The sequence below is a fragment of the Dromiciops gliroides genome, chromosome 2 (genome assembly GCF_019393635.1).
Source record: "Dromiciops gliroides isolate mDroGli1 chromosome 2, mDroGli1.pri, whole genome shotgun sequence".
Lineage (NCBI taxonomy): Eukaryota > Metazoa > Chordata > Mammalia > Microbiotheria > Microbiotheriidae > Dromiciops > Dromiciops gliroides.
In genome coordinates, this window is record NC_057862.1 from 21379015 (window position 1) to 21399107 (window position 20093).

General features: G+C 41.6%; 1 non-coding gene across 1 annotated transcript; it reads right to left on the reverse strand.

The window, feature by feature from the left end:
- Window positions 1–6566: 6566 nt before the first annotated feature.
- On the reverse strand, window positions 6567–6668 carry LOC122745025. Its single transcript, XR_006355331.1, has one exon. It is a non-coding gene; the product is annotated as a U6 spliceosomal RNA (small nuclear RNA).
- Between the last annotated feature and the right edge of the window lie 13425 nt (window positions 6669–20093).

The window sequence follows — 20093 nt, forward strand, 5'->3', positions numbered from 1 at the left end:
TGTCTCTTGTATCACTGGCGTGAGGGAAACTCCTTGTTGGAGGAGAGCCTTGTATTGTTCCATTAAATCTGTTCTTATGTGAACAGCATCAAATATTCAAATCCTCTTAAAACATAGGCTTCTTTAGAGGAGGGGCTGTCACTGCTATTTTCTTTGTATCCCTAGTGTTTACTACAATGCTTTGCACATAGTAAGTGCAGAATAAATATTTTTCATTCATTCAATTAAGTCCTAGTTTTGATGCTTCACCTTGTCTTAGCCTGCATTCTTCGTAGCACTTATTAGCTATAAGACAATTTGTTGTTGTCATTCAGTTGTTTCAGTCATCTCTGACTCTTCTTGACCCAATTTGAGGTTTTCCTGACAAAGATCCTAAAGAGGTTTGCCATTTCCTTCTTCAACTCATTTTACATATGAGGAAACTGGAGGAAAAAAGAGTGAAATGACTTGCCCAGGGTCACACAGCTATTAAGTGTCTGAGGCTGGATTTGAACTCAGGTCTTCTGACTCCAGGCCTGGCACTCTATCAACTGTACCCCCTAGCTGCCCACGAGGTAATTACTAGCTATGTAACCTTGGGCAAGTCATTCGCTTACTTTGAGATTCCATTTTTCTTTTCTGTATGTAAATGTTTTGCAAACATTAAAGTCCTTTATGAATGTGATTCATTTTGGTGATAATTATATTGATGATGATAATCATGACAGGGGAATATACATTTTGGCCGATTATACCAATATGGATGGGCCTTGAGTGTAGGTATGGGTCATGCTTTTATCATCCAAAGAACAGCTTAGTCTCACAGTGTCCATTTCCAGAATGGTGACCACGAGATAATGAACACTGGGGCCACAGAAAAGGACAGAGATCTCCTTTGAAGGTGGAGAGGAGTTGTGATCCTCCCTTTGAAAATGGGAGCACCTAAAATGATGAAATCCTACATCCTTGCAGCATCAAAGAAAGTGTGTGTTAATGCTCTACTATCCAGGAGTTAGAAGCCCAGTCTCTTTATTCTTGCTGATTTGCCAGCTTCATTATATTAATTATCTTAAGAGATGATCTTGCAGCCAAAAAGACAGTCTAAATCAAGGTTCTGATTATCATTTGGAAGCATCTGCCCCTCTTCAGCCTCCAATTTCAGACCAAAACCCTTCTTAAAGTTCCCTGCAATTTTTCCTTTCAGGAAGAAGGCTCCAGTGATCTATTTTTATCTAAAGAAAACTGGGGATTCATTTAAGTTATTTTCATCCCTTCATCTAATTACAAAGCTGAGCCAAGGAATGAGACTGTACAAACATGTTGTGAATATAATAAAAAGAAATAATAGAAATGAGCGACCATCCTGACCATTGACCAAGCTAAGCAAAAAGAAGGGAAATGAATCTTGTGCCTGGAAGGATAAAGAAGGAGTCAGTGATTTTTCAAAGTATTTATCAGGTCCATTCAGTTAATATTATTTAAAAGGATTGTGTTGAATGGAATATTGGCTATCAGATTTTAGAATGAAACTCATCACAAAACTTAATTACCGCTCATCCCTGTTGAGAAGAACATTTCCCCCCTCTTCCATGTCAGTGGAGTTCACAGGAGGAATATCCATTCCCACAGAGAGAAAGAAAGAGGCAAGAACCATGGCCTGGCCAGAGGGTATGAAATGTTGACAAGCATATCTAAAGTCTGGAAATGAGATTCCAGTCCAGAACTTCATGAATGGGGTTTTTTTCTTTCTTGCTTTAGTCTAATTGAAAAATTTTGGCATTTTGAAAGAAAAAGCTAAGCAATAGCCACCCTTTACCTTCTATAAGGAAACAAAATGGCACTCAGGAGGGCCATGCAGAAGGAGGCAATGGATTGACAGGGCTTTCTTCATGCTTGCTATATACTGGGCAGCTCAGTGAGTTTCAGGGAAGAAAGCCCGGCTATGGCAGCTCCTTGGAGCAAATCTCCAGTCACCCTGCACTAGTTGCAACTTTGCGAGATACATTCTACATTCTGCGCTGACCCCTGAATTCAACACGTGCCTTCATGCATTGGCTCAAACCTTTCCGTGATATTTCCATCTCTATCTAAATGTCACAGAGGGATTCTAAAACTCAAAATTTCCAAAATAAAACTCAGCCCTGTCTTGCTAGAGAGGGGATTCTTGCTCAGCTATAATTGTAATTAGTTGGCCCTTTCAATTCTGAGATTCTGCGCTTTTCCCAAAAAAGTTGGTATTAACCTGGAAGATGTTTTCTAATGGAATGAACACCCACGGAATCTGGCCTTAATCTTGGGCAACATTTTTTCAGTGACTTAGATAATCACACTTCCAAAAGATAACCCTTTATATATTTCAAAGCAGCTGCTACTAGAAGTTCACAATGACAGCATGTGGAAAGTAGGGTGAGTCAAGTTAACAAGCATTGATTAAGCACTTACTACATGCCAGGCATTATGCTATGTGCTAGTAATACAAAGAAAAGTAAACGATCCCTACCCTCAAGGAGCTCACATTCTAATGAAGATAACATGCAAATAACCACATACATACAAGATAGATACATATAAGATAGATATGGATATTACATATATATGTGTATATATATGCAAATTGGAGATAATCTCAGAGGGGGAATACTATCAGTGGTGGGATAAGGATAGAGTAGGAATGGTGACACCAGGAGTATGAATATAATATTTCATCTAAAAGAAAGATCTGGAGATTTTATCGGTCTGAGAGTTTACTGTGTTGATTGGATGATATTCCAGCCAAAAACTGCTAATGCGCTCTTACGTGACATGAGAGTTACAGTATCCATAAATAGGAAGGTGAAACTTCCTCATTATTGGATCCTGGCCAGACCACATCTGAGTATGGTGCTTAAGTCCGGACACTACATGTTAGAGAAGAGAGATATAAGTTGTCAATTGTCCAGAAGAAGGTCACTAAGATGAGGAAGGACTTGGAGACTATTCCATAGGAGGATTCACTCAAAGAACTGCGTATGTTTAGTTTGAAAAAGAGAAGATTTGGTGGCAGGGGGATTAATCATTGACTTCAAGTATTTGAAAGGTTGTCACATAAAAGAAGGATTATATTATTCACTTGGCACCAAAAGGCAGAGAAAAGAGCAATGGATTGAAATTTAGAGAGGCAGATTTATGGTTAATATAAAGATAACCTTGCTAACAGAGCTTTCCCATAGTGAAATGATCTGCCACTTGAGATAGTGAGTTCCACCTCACTATAGATCTTCAAGCAGAATGTGACTGACCGATTATCAAGACATATTGTAGAGGTGATTTTCAGCTAGGTATGCATTAGGGCAGTCCTATGGGGTCCTTTCAGCTTAGAGATTCTCTCATTCTAGGAGTTATATGGCTGAAGCTATGGTAGTATATGACCACATGGTAATAGTTTGTGAGAGCTGAGAAGAGGATCAAAGCTATAGCTTGAGGATCGCCCAAGTTAAGAAATGGAGAAGGGGCTGAGAGTCAATCCAGTTATGGCAGAGGAAGAGAGGAAGGAGGATCCCTTGTCTGTTAACCCTTGGGTGGGGAAAGGGAGGGAGAATGAAGAGTATACAGAACATAAGGGTCATTGAAATGCTGCTGAGAGCACCAAGAGCATTAAGAGAGATGAGTATATGCATCAGGTATGGGGGGATGGAAGAAAGTATGGATTTGGTAGAACTCTCTAGTGGATGGAGCTCTGGGCCTGGGGTCAGGAAGAGCTGAATTCAAATCCAGCTTCAGACACTTACTAGTTGTGTGACCCTGGGCAAGTCACTTCACCCTTTTTGCCTCCGTTTCCTCATTTGTAAAATGAGCTGGAGAAGGAAATGGTGAGCCACTCTAATATCTCTACCAAGAAAACCCCAAAATGTCTCATGAAGAGTTGAACATGACTGAAGACAACTGAATAACAAAGGAGGATTGGAAAGAGCATTGGGTTTTGAGTTATGATTATAAGATCACAGATCTAGAATCTACCTGTGGAATGCTGAACAATGCCTTTTGCTCACTGGTTGTCAGTTTCCTCATCTGAAAAATTAAGTGGTTATTCTGGCTTATTTCAGTGGTCCCTTAGAGTTTTAAAACCCATGTGTTTACAGTCTTCAGGTAGAGGTTGGATGAACATTGGGCTGGGATATTGTTGAGAGAATTGTTGTCCAGGTACTAGTGGGTCAAGATGGCCTCTGACATCTTACCTCTAACTCTAAGATTGAATGATTATACAAATGGTATATTCAGAAAAGTTTTCTTCTTCCCTACCTGGTCACATCAGAAACAGATTTCAGTTCTAAAGAAGAAAAAAAGTTTTGTTTTGTTTTTGTTTTTTTTTCGATTGGAGTTAAGTGACTTGCCCAGGTTCATATAGCAGTAAGTGTCTGAGACTGGATTTGAACTCAGGTTCTCCTAACTCCAGGAACAGTACTCTATCCACTGCACCATGTAGCTGCCCCAAGAACAAAGCTTTAACATCACATCTAATATAACTTTGCAGCACAATATTTGTGCTATGATGTCTCTGATTTTAGGCATTTCCATATTAGCCAGAGTAGCCTTAGAGAGCCAGTATAGTACTGAACTTGGAGCCACAAGGACACACATTCAAGTCCTAGCTCAGCCACTGGCTGACCTTGAGTTAGTTACTTCTCTGGGCTTCAGTTTCTTTCCTCTGGTATTTTATATTCTTGGGTTTATTCAACGCTGGGGTTGTTTTTGATTGCTCCTTATTCTTGCTTATCTCATCTGTTCCATTGATTGACTTTTCTATTTCTTTAGCAGTACCAAATTGTTTAAATGATTCTTCTTCTGTAATATAGGTTGAATTCTGGTATAGTTTTACTTCCTTCATTCTTACCCCACCCCCCATTATTTCCCTGAAGATTATAGACTCTTTATTCCTCCAAATGAATTATGTTATTATTTTGTCTGGTTCTTCATAGCTATGCCACCTAGCTGCCCCGATAATTAATCTTTATGGGGGCAGCTATGCGATACAGTGGATAAAGCACCAGCCCTGGATTCAGGAGTTCCCAAGTTCAAATCTGGCCTCAGACACTTGAAACTTACTAGCTGTGTGACCCTGGGCAAGTCACTTAACTCTCATTGCCCTGCAAAAAGACACAAAACAAAAAACAAAAAAGTATATATTCATAAATAAAAGTGACATAAAAATATCATCTTTATTACTGTTGGGTAGATTGGATCAAAGCATGCCTCATGGACTACTGAGCCTGCTACTTCCATGAAACCACGTACCTTGAGATTTAAGGACTTGGTACTTTGGAATGATACAGCAAATCCTAAGGGACGGAGTGGTCTATTGATTCCCCATCCTGTGATAACAGAAGGACGGGTAAAGCTGCTTGAAAGCAGTATCAGAGAGTATTGGCCACTAACCTAGGAAGAATGACCCATTCAGTGGACTTTAAAAAGGAATGACCCTGGGGCAGCTAGGTGGCACAGTGGATAGAGCACCGGCCCTGGAGTCAGGAGTACCTGAGTTCAAATCCAGCCTCAGACACTTACTAGCTATATGACCCTGGGCATATCACTTAACACCAATTGCCTCACTAAAAAAAAAAAAAAAAAAGCAATGGCCCTACTCTTCCTTCAAGGTCATCATCCTTCAAATCATTCTGTGGCAAGTAGCTTTCCACTCCCACCAACTTCATGTGAGGAGTAAGGGAGGAGCCACACTTCCACCACCCTGGCAGAATTGTTGAAATTCAAGAAAATGCCAATAAAGAACTTGCGTTAGCTTAGAACATTCTGGGACTGAATCTCAAGTCCAAGCTCCCTCTTCTTTGTGTTTCTATCCAGCGCTTAGGTGACTGAACAGTGATCTTGAGATGTAGGTGGCCAACCTTGGATGCAACCTTGTGGGCTTGAGCATTCTGGAGCTAATGAGTCCCTCAACTGGATCTGACTAGCAACAAGAGAAGTTTCTACATCAGAGAACTGACCACTCTTAGAAGAATGAGCCCAGATACTGGCCTGGCTTCTTAGCAGACATGAGCTTGAGGGAATTTGTTTGAATAGCACAAAGCTGACATAATGGTGAAATGGCAATTCAGCAGGAGCCCCAGAACACTTCATGTTTGGTGGTTTTAAGCCTCAACCTCCTGGCAGAGTATAATACTAATTATAAGTTACAGTTTATTTAAGTCTCTGCTAAGTGTACTTAGTAATCTCTTGTGCTAAGCATTTCTCTTGCATGAAGAAAATAAAAAGCTGTCCCATAGCTGATATATACATTATAAGTAGAGCACCCTTTTACTTCCCCGTTTGGAGAGAGCCTAGTCACGAGCCAAACATAAACTGTAAGTAATTTTCCTAAGGACTACAAGGTGGAATACAAGAACAGAAGTGACTTTCCCTTCTTTATATTGATCACATTCCCTAAGGTAAGAGGAGCCTTTTAGGAGAGAAAGCAAGGGTCCCAGCAGTGGTTTCTATTGTTACATCACTACATATTGGCACAGCCCAACAATAAGAAACAAATCTTTCCAGTTAATTGAAGTGTCCTTTATTCCTGAAAAGAGCAAAGCTTATGCAACTCTTATGAGTGCCTTAACACAGGGAAGCACTTCCCTCATGTGTTTCTCATCCTTCTGCAGAGGCAATGCTAGTCTCTAGATCATTCCAATTTTAATAGAGGTATAGCCAAAGTAAGCTCCATGTCCATCAATTTGGCAGGTGAAAAAATCTGGGAGATCAAGAGAGCTGACAGTGAATGATAACATTGGAATCCAAAAATTTCTTTACAGGTTTGAATATTGGCCTGAAACTAATCACATGATTAAAAAATTTCTATTGATATTGTGCTTTTGCATCACCTTTATTTCCCAGTATAACCTTCCCACCAAGAGAACCAACTATTATATTTTTTATTTTGTGGGGGGGGGGGGGAGAGGGCAATGAGGGTTAAATGACTCGCCCAGGGTCACACAGCTAGTAACTGTCAAGTGTCTGAGATCACATTTGAACTCAGGTCCTCCTGAATCCAGGGCCGGTGCTTTATCCACTGTGCCACCTAACTACCCCCTAGAACCAACTATTTTAAGAAAAGATAAAAATAAAAGGGAAAAAACAGTTTAGTAAAACTAGTTAACATGCCAATTAAGTCCCATAGTAGATACAATGTTCCAAATTCATAGCCCCCCACCTCTGCAGATAAGGGAGGAAGGTGCATTCTTACATCTGCATAGTTGGGTTGTTACAATGACTTTGGATTGTTTCACTTTTGTTGCTATTGTTTTGGTTATGTATGTTGTCATAACTGGACATATTCTTTTCTTACTCGCCTTTTATTGGTTCATATTGTCCTTTTTGACTTAATTCATACTTGTCATTTCTTACCATTCCATTCCATTCATTTGTCGTAACTTATTTATCCATTTCCCAATTATTGTGCATCAGCTTTGTTTCCTTTTAAGGTGAAATTGAATGGGACTAAATATAAAGTCTTACAATCTGGTTCAAAAAGTCAGCATCCGAGGGCAGCTAGGTGGCACAGTGGATAAAGCACGGGCCCTGGATTCAGGAGGACCTGAGTTTAAATCTGACCTCAGACACTTGAGGTGTAACCCTGAGCAAGTCATTTAACCCTCATTGCCCTGCAAAATAAATAAACAAACAAACAAATAAATGAATAAATAAATAAACAAACAAACAAACAAAAAGCGGGTTGGGGGGGGGCAGCTAGGTGGCACAGTGGATAGAGCACCAGCCCTGGAGTCAGGAGTACCTGAGTTCAAATGCAGCCTCAGACACTTAACACTCACTAGTTGTGTGACCCTGGGCAAGTCACTTAACCCCAACTGCCTCCCTAAAAAAAAAAGTCAGCATCCTAGCATGAAAGGAAAGACAGAGCTAGACAATAGTTTGTTCGTATCAAAAAGTTCAAGGGATTTTAAGAGTTTCACCTGGAAAAGTCAGTGTCTCCAGCACAGCCTGTTTGACTGATATGACCTAAGAGACAGGTTACAGTAACCAGGCCATTGGTTCAAACAGTACCTTGATTCAAACAGCAATTATAATCTGAAGTAACTCAGTGGAGGTAGCCATATGCACTTCCATGGAATTACCGGCTAGAGTGGATAAATAGCTCTTCTAACCCCATCAGTCATGTTTAATACCTCTCCTTTAACAAATGCTAGTAATAAATACATTCCCTTGAGATCTGGAGGTAAGAAAACTGAGAGATCTCCATCAATCATGCTTACCAGCAGAAAGACATTTGGTATATCCAGCTGCGGAGATTTCTACCTCTTCCTCTGTAAGCACCTATTTGCCCAACTATAAAGAAACCCTTTGTCCTTCCTTTTAGGGTCAGTTTAGTCAATTACTCTTAGAAAAGGTTAACAGCTGCCTGTGTATGGACCAGTTTGGCTTGATTATCAAAGACAATGGCTGCTTATGACTGTGTTACCTTATGGACAGATTTTTAGTATGGATCCTGGCAACACTACAAAGAGGAAGTGTGGCATGTGGATTCAGAATCAGGAAGACCTGACTCCTAACTCTGACACTTGCTATTCGAGTGACCCTGGGAAAGTCACTGAACCTGTCAGAGCCTCCAGGCAGAACTGTAAGACCTTCATCCAAGAGCTAGTGCTGACCTGACAGCATGGGGGCTGGGGAGGGCTGGTTTTACCCTCTACTATGGTTCTCTACAGTAATTAGAGCATTGGATCTGGGGTCAGACAGACCTGAGGTCAAATCCTTCCTCAAATACTTACTAGATTGTGATCTTGGGCAAATCACTTAACCTTTGTCTGCCTCAGTTTCCTCAATTATCAAATGGTGACAATAATAGCACCTGCCTCCCAGGGTTGTTGTATCGAATGAGATATTATTTGTAATAATACAAACCCTAAAGTGCCAAATAATGGTATTACCATCATCAGCATCACCATCATTGTTATTATACCTTAGGTCCAGTTAAAAATATATCTACCTAGGGGCAGCTAGGTGGCGCAGTGGATAGAGCACTGGCCCTGGATTCAGGAGGACCTGAGTTCAAATCCGGTCTCAGACACTTAACACTTGCTAGCTGTGTGACCCTGGGCAAGTCACTTAACCCCAATTGCCTCACCAAAAAAAATAAAGAAAAGAAAAGAAAAATATATCTACCTATAGACAAACTAGCTATATAGCAATATAAATACCAAACTCATGCCCACCAAGGCAAAGGAGCAAACCACCTCAAATTCAAATTCTGACAATTGTGTGAAATATTGAGAAGCTTACACACACACACACACACACACACAGGTGACTGCATCTGTCTATAGGTAAATCCTTTCATATTTTTAACAGCAAGAGATCAGAAAATATGTGTGTTATAGATGGATAGATAGAGAGAGATGAGAGAGAGATATGTGTGATATATACATATATTGATACAAACACATATATATCTATATAACACATATTGCTATTGTGCTTCCTTTGTTTTCAAAGAAGACCAATGACATAATGGGGTGATGTCCCAACTTAAGTGAGACAGGGTTGCACAAAGTCATCAACTTCACTCTCTTTTCCAGAGTCATCAAAGTCTAGTGACAGGACAAAATTCTGGACAGCTGGGAATGGCCTAAGATATAGTTCATTACTTTGGCATTTTTGATATCTGACCAAGCTCTAAGCACTTCACAACCTCTGCTCTAACCACCTTCATGGCCATTGGAACATATTGTTCCACTGGAGAAAGTCTTCATAAATTAAAAAAAAAAGAAAGTCTTCACATGCTTAGGGTAGACATCCTTCTAACTCACCAATGGGTTTGAGTCCTGCTGGTTACCCTCAACTTGGTTTAGCCCATCTCCTGATATGGGTTGTGGCCACTATGCATGCTACAGCTTCTTGGAGCCATGAGTAAGAGTTGGGTGACAGGTAGACATCAAAAGTGAACCGCTCTGAAAAGGGCTCAGTACAGTTTGGAACTATGCCCAAAGGACTATGGGACTATTCATACCCTTTGACCCAGTGGTACCACTGCTAGGTCTGTATCCCAAAGAGACCATAGAAAAGGGGAAAGGACCCACATGTACACAAATATTTATAGCAGCTCTCTTTGTGGTGGCAAAGAATTAGAAATCAAGGGAATGGCCATCAACAGGGGAATGGCTAAACAAGTTGTGGTATATGAATGTAATGGAATACTATTGTGCTGTAAGAGATGATGAGCAGGAGGAGTTCAGAGAAACCTAGAAGGACTTACATGAGTATTGATGCTGACTGAGAGGAGCAGAGCCAGGAGAACATTGTACACAGGAACAACAACATTGTGTGATGAACAATGGGGATAAAATTTGCTCTTCTCAGCAGTGCGACAATTCAAAACAGTTTCAAAGAACTCATGATAGAAAATATTCTTAACATCCAGAAAAAAGAACTGTGAATTATGAATGCAGATTGAATCATCCTGTTTCTACTTTTGGACTGGTTTTTTTCCCTTCTTGTTTGAGGCTTTTCCTTTGTGCTCTGATTCTTCTTTCATAAGATGACTAATGTAGAAATAAGTTTGATGTGACTGTACATATACAACCTTTATCAGACTTCTTTCCATCTTGGGGAAGAGGAAGGGAAGAGAGGGGGCTGAAAATTTGGAACTAAAAATCCTCTGAAAACAAATTTTGAAAACTATCCTTATATGTAATATGTAACTGGAAAATAATAAAATAAATAAATAAATAAATAAATTTTTTAAATTTTTTAAAAGAATGAAAAAGAAAAGGGCTCAGTAGCCCTCACACCAGAGATGCTAGTCCTCTTAGAATACTTTATATACCTCGTTATGTACATACATATATTATTATATCTAACTCTATGAGTGTGTATAATATACATACACACACTTTTCTGATCTCTGTTGCTATTAAATGTGTGACAGAACATACTTATAGAGGCAGTCGTCACCCACACAGTGTCATTAAGGTCTTTCCTACACCCAAAGTTTCCCTTGCCCCCATCCTGTTGCCAAGATCTGCAGTTCTAGTAGGGTTTTGGCCATCATCTTTGGTGACATACCAAGACTTATTCCAAAGCCAACTTGAGTGGTCGTGTGGAATTCTGGAAACACATTTTCATGAGGTCTATTTTCCTACTCCAGAAGAAGACTAGTATGTCAAAACCATCTGTTTCAATCTTACGTCTTCTATCTGTCCCCCCACCGTCGTCCCACCCTCAGATCTGGCTAAGACTTGCCTTTGACCCCTCCCCAAACACCATAAACAAAAGCTTCCCCAGGGGACCCTGTACACAGAGTGGTGGTATGGCTGTGTGTGATATCCTTCATTTTCCAGGAAACCTGTTGTCCCTTAATCACGCAAGTGCTCTAAGAGCCCTTAGGTTTAGGGCATGGATGTTTCCCTTCTCTGCATGATAATAAATGCCCCAGGTGATATCATGAGAGCCAGCTGCAGTACCTGACTCTGGGCTTATTGACTCTCCCCTGAGCCATCTTGGGCATGTCATTTCACTTCTTGGTTTCCCATAGGTTTTATTACATGACTTCCACGACCCTTCCAGCTTTAATGCTCCCTGACTCTTACTCTTTCTCAGCAGATCTCCTCTGATTTAGCAGGGTCCTGACAGTTACCCTTCCTGGGATTACAGGAGCCTTAGACCACCTGATCTAGGAAATCATAATTTTTTTTGGATCATGGACCTCTTTGGTTGAAGGGAAGTTCATGGACCCCTTCTCGGATTAAACACACACAAAAAAAATAAAATAAAAATAAAAATAAAATGCACAGGATAACAAAGAAACCCCAAAGCTAACAAAGATAGAGGTTAGGTTTTTCCCCACCCAAATTCACAGATTTCCTGAATCCGTGAACCTTGTGGATCAGATCCAACACCATGATCTTATTTCCCCACAATCCTCTTACCGATGAGGAAACTGAGGCCCAGATAAGCAAAATGGTTTGTCTAAAGTTATTAAGGTATTCAGGTATTAAATAGAATATCTAAAATGTGAACCCAGCTCTTTTAACTCCTATTTGGGGTTCCTCTGAAGCCTACAATGTGTTCAAAGAGGCATTACTGTTCCCAGGGCAGCCTACAGCCACCCACTCAGCTAGGCACTGCCAATGTTGGGCAGACCTGGGGGAAACAACTCACCATGATGTCCCTAAGTTATCAGAGGAAGAGGAGAACATGGGCACTGAAAAAGTTCAAGTGCTTGCACTCCCAAATTATCTTATTTTTCGTTGTTCAGTCATTTTAGTCACGTCCAATTCTTCGTGACCCCATTTAGAGTTTTCTTGGCAGAGATACGGGAGTCTTTTGCCTCCTTCTCAAGCTCATTTTACAGATGAGGAAACTGAGGCAAACAGGGTGAAGTGACTTGCTCAGGGTCACACAGCTATTAAGTGTCTGAGACCATATTTGAATTCAGGAAGATGAATCATTCTGACTCCAGGCCCTGTGTTCTATCTACTGAGTCACCTAGCTGCCCCATAATTACCTTATACCTATTTAGATTACACTTATATGTGTTGTTCCCCTGTGTCACTAAATTGGAAGCTCCCTGAATACAGACTTTTTCTACTTTTTGTCTTTTCATCCCTTACACCTAGGACAAAGCCCGGTAGTTCTATGTAACCAATACTTGTGTGTCAGTTAATTACAGATTGAAAGAGTGAATGGTGTGGGGTTGAAGCCACACCTGATTTCACTCACATTTTTTGCTGAAGGCCACATCTGGTCATCCAATCCATTGTGCACTTAACATGCTAATCATTTAAAAAATTCTTGTTGATTGTGTGAAGCTGAAGACTGGTTCAGGTGTCTCCTGGTGCCATTACCAGCCAGAGTTGGTCTTGATTTTGTGAATCAGCCACAAGTCTTCCTTGGTTACCTCACACAGACCAATGATAGATACCCTTTTCAGAAAGCTGTCCCCAGCTCACCCTCCAGAACCGAATGCACAGCCAATTAGAGAGGATTCAAGAGAGGCAAAATGTGCACTCACTAAAAGTAACAGAAAAATCCCCAAAGAAGCCAGTTTGTAAATTCACATCCATTCATAAAGTATCATGAACCCACAGGAAAGCTCCCAAGGGTCTGAGAGTTTCTTGAAAATAGCCTGAGGTGGGGCAGCTAGGTAGCACAGTGGATAGAGCACTGGCCCTGGATTCAGAAGTACCTGAGTTCAAATCCGGCCTCAGACACTTAACTAGCTGTGTGACCTTGGGCAAGTCACTTAACCCACATTGCCCCACAAAAAAAAAAAAAGAAAATAGCCTGAGGCACTTTGCAAGTTTCATTAATGCCTCCTTGCCTGTGCCTGTGTATCAATCTGATCTCACCCAGTCCCCAGAGGAATGTCCTAACCCTGTAGGGCATTGGACCAACCAAGGATTTCCTCAACAGTAATTGTGCACCAGAAACATGGACTTGGTCCCATTACGCGTCTCCTGATTGAATCTTGGGTCACAGGACCATGAATTTAGAGCATAAAGAGAACTTAGAAGCCATTGAGTCCAAGCCTCTCATTTTACATCTAAGGAAACTGAGGCTAAGAGAGGTGGAGTGACTTGCCCTTCATTTCTCATCTCTTCAGGTCTCGCCAGGCTGCTCTCCAGATTTCTCCATCATGCTCCAGAAACCTCTTTATCCTGGAAGATCATTTCAGCTCTGAGGAGCTAGTCTCTGCTTCTGAGGTGCCCCCCCACCCTGCCCCGATTGGATGACTCCTCTTAGAACCTTCCTTTTTGTTTTTGTTTTTGTTTTTTCAGTTTCCCAAGTTTTATTAGAAGACCAATGACCACATGGAGATCATCAGATGGTGTCTGGAATAAGGAGATAAAAATGGTTATATTTATAGTGAGAAGAAGTAGGTTATCTCCTCATTATCTTAATCTCCTCCTTAAGGAGGTTCATATCCTAATTTGGAATTCCTGGGGTCTTAAGACTTCCCCCTAGGTGGGTGCCTTTCTCACTAGGGTGTTTTGGGGGGTTAAATATCATAAGGTGAACCTAAGGACACATTTGGTCTTTCTGTGCATGTTCATACAGATAGGCTTAACCTTTTCAGATCTGTTTATGATATCTCTTTACTTTTGGAGGGGGGGATTAGGGATAAGTGACTTGCCCAGGGTCACACAGCTAGTGTCAAGTATCTGAGGCTGGATTTGAACTCAGGTCCTCCTGAATCCAGGGCCAGTGCTTTATCCACTGCTCCACCTAGCTGCCCCTCATCTCTTTACTTTAAGATCTGTTTTCTAGATGCAGGTTCTGTTTCCTGTCATCCAGGATTATTAATAGCTATTAATAGTTAATGGTACCTGGTTAAGAACCTTCCTTTTTGGAGAGGCCAAGGACAGCCACCTCACTCAGCTGCACTTGAAACTTCTCCAATATTCCCCCTCCCACCCCATTTCAACTTTATTTTATGTGATGTTTTCCCCATTAGAATGTAAGCACCTGGGGGCAGCTAGGTGACACAGTGGATAGAGCACTGGCCCTGGAGTCAGGAGGACCTGAGTTCAAATCCGACCTCAGACACTTAACACTTACTAGCTGTGTGACCCTGGGCAAGTCACTTAACCCCCATTGCCTCACTAAAAAAAAACAAAAAAAAAAGATTCTATGCACCTTCAGGGCAGGGAAAGCCTTTCTTTTTGCTTGTATTTGTAGTTCCAGCATTTAGCAAACTAGTAGGTGGTTAATGGATGCTCCTTCACTGACTGACTGCTTGCTATTCACATTGCTATTAAGCATGGGAGGCAGGATTTGAACTCAGATCTCCCTGAATTTAAGTCCATCTTTCTGTCCACTACACCACCTAGAGGTGCCACCCTGTACAGCTTAAATTCCTTGGTATCATAAGGTTGCAGATTTTGAGGGAGACAGGACTTTGGAGGCCAAAAAGATCCATCTCCTAACTAAATAGATTAGGAAACTGAGGTACAGAAAGAGTTGGAATCAATCATGGTCACATGAGTAATAAAGGTCAAAAGAAAGATTTGAATCCAGGTCCTCCATCTTGAAATCCTGAATCATAGCCACCAAGCCACATCTAAGTACACAGCCACAGTATTTAGGTTTTCTTGGTGGTGTGGCAAGAACACTAGATATGGACACAGAGGACCTGGATTCTAATTCTGGCTTTGATATTAACAAGCTGTGTGGAAAAAAAACAAACAAACAACCACAAGCTGTGTGACCTCAGATAAGAGAATGTATTGTCTAGTGGATAGAGCTCTGGACTTAGAGTCAGGAAGACCTGAGTTCAAATCCTAGCTCGGACACTTAATAGTTCTGTGACCCTGGACAAGTCACTTAACCTTTCTCAACTTCAGTTTCCTCATCTGTAAAGTGAAGGGTTTAGATTGGATGGCCTCTTGGGTCACTTCCAGTTCTAAATCTATAATCCTATAATTAGACTTTCCCTTATCCAGATTTCAGTTCCTTTCACCTTAAAATGAGGGATTGCACTAACTGATCTCTCAGCTTCTTCCTAACTCTACTATTTTATGATTCCATGAAATTAGAATTTGGCATGCCTTTCTGAGCCCCAACTCTGTGTAAAAATAGAAAGTGTTTATTAAAATAACTCAAGCTTGTCTACTTAGTAATACAAAGCAAACAGGCAAACATCAGAAAGAAAGTATTCAGAGGAAATTTTTTTAAAAAACAGCCCTAGCTGCTTTGCTGTTGTTAGAATGGCTGGTACCAAGCATGGTTTTCTTCTTTGACATGTAGGAGAAATTTCTTTTCTCTGCCTATAAACTCACTCACCTCAACTTTGCTATTGAAAAACCTTTGGTAGCTTGCACCTCCACCCCTGTTCTCTCTCTTTAACTAACATCAGAGACCAAGCTGGTCACAAGGGAAAACAGAAGCTCCAGTGGGGAAGGTGCTATTTTATATGTTGGCTTTTTATCCCCAGGCAGCATTTGTTGGGTTGGATTTTGAGCCAGCAAAATCCACCCATGCATCCATGCATCCATGCATCCATCTATCCATCTATTCATCCATCGATACATCCACCCACCCACCCATCTATCCATCCATCATTCTACAAATATCTAATGAGCATCTCCTGTATCTAAGACATTGTATAAAGTGATGAGATGAATACAAATTTATATAAGACCTAACTCCTGCTTTCAAGATGTTTACAGTCTACCAAGGAAGATGACATGTACACACACACACACACACACACACACACACACACATGCACATACACATAGCCAGAAGATGTTCCATTGCAAAAGATGGGAAAGTACAAAGTACTATGGAATTTAGAGATGGTATGCAATCTCTTCTGCCTTGGAGTATTAGGTACCACTTTCACTATCACCTCCTCTAATCTCCACTGTCTGTCAAAATCTTACCCTTTATTTAAAGTTCAACTCAAATGTGATCTCCTCTGTGAAACTTTTCATTACTTAGAGATCATTTATCCAAGTGCCCTCAGATACAGATAAGAAAATGGAAGCTCAGAGAAGATAAGGAAGGGTTTGTTGCTGTTCAGTCGTTTCAGTTGTGTCCAACCCTTTGTGACCCCATTTTGTGATTTTCTTGGCAAAGATACTGGAATGATTTGACATTTCCTTCTCCAGTTCATTTTACACACAGGGAAACTGAGGCAAACAGTGTTAAGTGACTTTCCCAAGGTCGCACAGCTAGTAAATGTCTGAAGCCAGATTTGAACTCAGGAAGGTGAGTCTTCCTGACTCCAGGCCCAGCATTCTATCCACTGTGCCAGCTAGACCCCAGATCTCCTAACTTTAGATCAGGGCTATTTCCATCACACCTTGTTTCATTCTGGCACTTAGTAGGCATTTAATAAATGCTTATTGATTGCCTGATTGACACCACTAGACTTCTGGTGGAGAAACAAATGCCCAGGGAAAAGCTTCCTTAGTGTGAAGCCAGGGGATGGGAGTGGGGTACGGAGGAAGTGTACCATCTGGTAGCTTCCTAGTTTAACCAATTATTCTTGTTCCCTAGTTTCTAGCTGCTGATCGAATGAAAGTGATGTTAAAATCTAAATGTAACACATTTTGAAATTATATGTAAGGTGTGCGCTGGCCATGTAAGATGTGTAAATCCACATGGGTTGTCTAAATGCGGCTTGCAACAAGGCATGGATAATATCTCTGGAATCTTGCCTACGCCTTTCTAAGAGAGACTGTGATTTTTGCCTTGAGGGGAGCAGGAAAAGGGGCCATGAGGCTGACTGACTGGAATGTTCTCCACTGAAAGGGAGGTACTAGACTAGAATGATATCTATTTGCCACATCAAATACCGATGGTCTAGTGACTTAATTTTTAGGTCCAAAGGCTACTGGTCCCCATTCCTTAAAAGAAGAGTGGACCCCAAGCTTACATCCACTGTCTTGGCCCCAAGATTACACAATAGACCATCAAAAATAGTGAACAGAAAATAAACCCCTTTATCTAAGAAAATTCTGGGCAGAAATCAGAACAGTTATACAGACATACCAGAAAATTCATAAGAGTGAATGAGCTTGGGGCAACTAGGTGGCGCAGTGGATAGAGCACGGCCCTGGATTCAGGAGTACCTGAGTTCAAATCCGGCCTCAGACACTTAACACTTACTAGCTGTGTGACCCTGGGCAAGTCACTTAACCCCAATTGCCTCACTAAAAAAAAAAAAAAAAAAAAAAAAAAAAAAAGAGTGAATGAGCTCTTTAGGTAGGAGTCAGATGAGATCTTGTCCCAACCAACTGCTGTCAGGTACTACATTTTCTTTCCTCTGAGATTATAATCCACCTACTCTGTACGTATCTTGTATCGACATAACTATTTATGTGCTGTCTCCCCAATTAGAATGTGAGCTTACTGGGGACTGAATTTTTTGCCTTCTTGGTATTTGTAGGGCCTGGCATAAAGTAAGCACTTAATAATGCTCGTTGATTTGTTGACTGGGGAGATCTAACTCAAAGCAATTTTTTTTTCCAGTTTAAAACTAAATCTATGTCTTTGCATCTTCTTTCCAATGATGTAAATCTTTGCTTTGGGGGCCAAGCAAGAAAAGCCAAATCTCTCTTTGTCATGGCCATCTTCAGTTGACTTTCTTGAAAACTGGTGTGATGTCCCCCTCGTGCTATATCTCCAGGTAAACAATCTCAGGGCCCTCAAGAGCCTCATGATCCAGAGGCCTATCTCTGTTCCAGTCATCTTCTCCCAGCTTATCAGCTGCAGCATCCAGAAGTGGACACCATACTGCAGACTGGGGATGGCTAGAGCCACCCATGGAGGGACTGTCCTCTACTGTCTTGTTCAGGCATCACTAATATATTCAAAGAGCATTGATGTTGGTGAGGTTGGCTCTGTGGATATGGCTGATGTGGTGCCCCAACTCTGAGGAGTGGCTCGAGACCCAGAGACATGAGGGCTGGACATCTCAGAGATGCCATCTGTGAGTTGTAGAACTAAAGGGTAACAGAGAGATTCGGGTGTCATTCTTTGTATTTCTGTGTGCCACTGATTGTGGCTGTGTGTTGTGTGTCAGGGATTTGAGTCAATTTGTGTATCTCTCTGTGTTTGTAGTTATGATTCTTTGTTTTGTGTATGTAACCAGAGTGAAGGACTCTAAGGATATCATCATGGAGTTGTATGATGGGAAGAGAGGATGGGCTGGTTGGGTGGGATGGGGGGTGAAGAGGGATGGATAGAAGGCCTCATGACTTCAGGAGAAATAGAGGGTGGCTTCCAGCACTTTGAGTGGAGCCTTCCCAGTGATCTGGTGTCAAGGTGGGGAAAGAGTCACCAAGTATAGGCAGGCATTGGTGGGTTGTGACCTGCATCACTGGAGAGAACTTCCAAACAGACAAGATTCTAGATCCTTTTGAGCATTTGAGAATCTTGTGTGCAACTGGGCACACAGCAGAGGGCAAACTTCTTTGAAAGCAAGGACTATTTTTCGTTTTGTTCTTATACCTACATACAGTAGGTGCTTAAAAAATGGTTTCCAGTGAATGGAATGGAATGGAAATGTATGACTAACAGAGAGAGTGGACCAATCACATGGCCAGAGTGAAAGGCAATGGATGGGTGGTCCAAGTACTGGATCGAGAGACACAAAATAACAGAATAGGAGGAATGGTGCTAGCACCTTGGGAAAATTCTCTACCAAAGACTTATAGCAAGGCACAGAAAAACCACACAAGAGAAGACGTGGATGGGTTGCCATCTGCACTGGTGGTGGGAGTACCCACAAAGGGTCACACATTGGTGGAGAGCTGAAAGCTCTGCTAAAGCTGGTGGCAGCCTACCTCCTCAGCCTGATCTCATAGAATTCCCCTTCTGTTCCAGGCAAACTGGGGAGCTGTCTGTTCCCCACAATCGACGGGCCATCTGCCTCTTGCCTAAATCATTGGAGGTCATTTCCCATGCCTGCAATGCTTTCCCTGCCTTGCTTCCTTCTGGGCCCACCTCAGACGCCTTTTCTCCTCAGATCCCCCATTGTGTGTGACCTCGCCTTCCTTAACTGTCTCTGGGACCCCTCTCCACTCCACTGCCCACTTCACTCCCCATCTTGTCTTAGCTCCTCTGGCATGTGTTGTACTCCTGAGGGCAGGGATCTGAACACATTTGTTTCTGTATCATCATTGTCGAGTTCATGGTAGGTGATTGCCACACATTTTATGAATTGAATTAAACATAGTCCTGGCTCTTTTGTGAGGTCAGAGCAGATTAATGCATAAATAATACATCGCACGGTACAGGGGAAAGAGGGCTGGCTCTGGAGTCACAAGCCTCAGGTTCAAATCCTGCTTCTGACACTTCCCATTCCTGTGACCTTGGGCAGGTCACCATCTCTCTGGGCTTTAGATCTACATTTGTAAAGTCAGTAGCTTTGCCTAAACAGTCTTACCGGGCTCTAAAACGAGGCTGCTCTGTGATTATTCTCTCATACCCCTTATAGTATATATTTCATAGCATTAATGGACTGCTTGGTCAATAACCCAGCCAGGGTCTTCAGTGCTCAGTTGGTCCAGGGGCACTTATTATAATGTATGGTGCTAAATGCCGGGGATACAGAGCCTAGCTTCAGGGAGCTGTTGATCTAATGCAGGAGATACCCGGCTAACAAGGAGGTAACCATT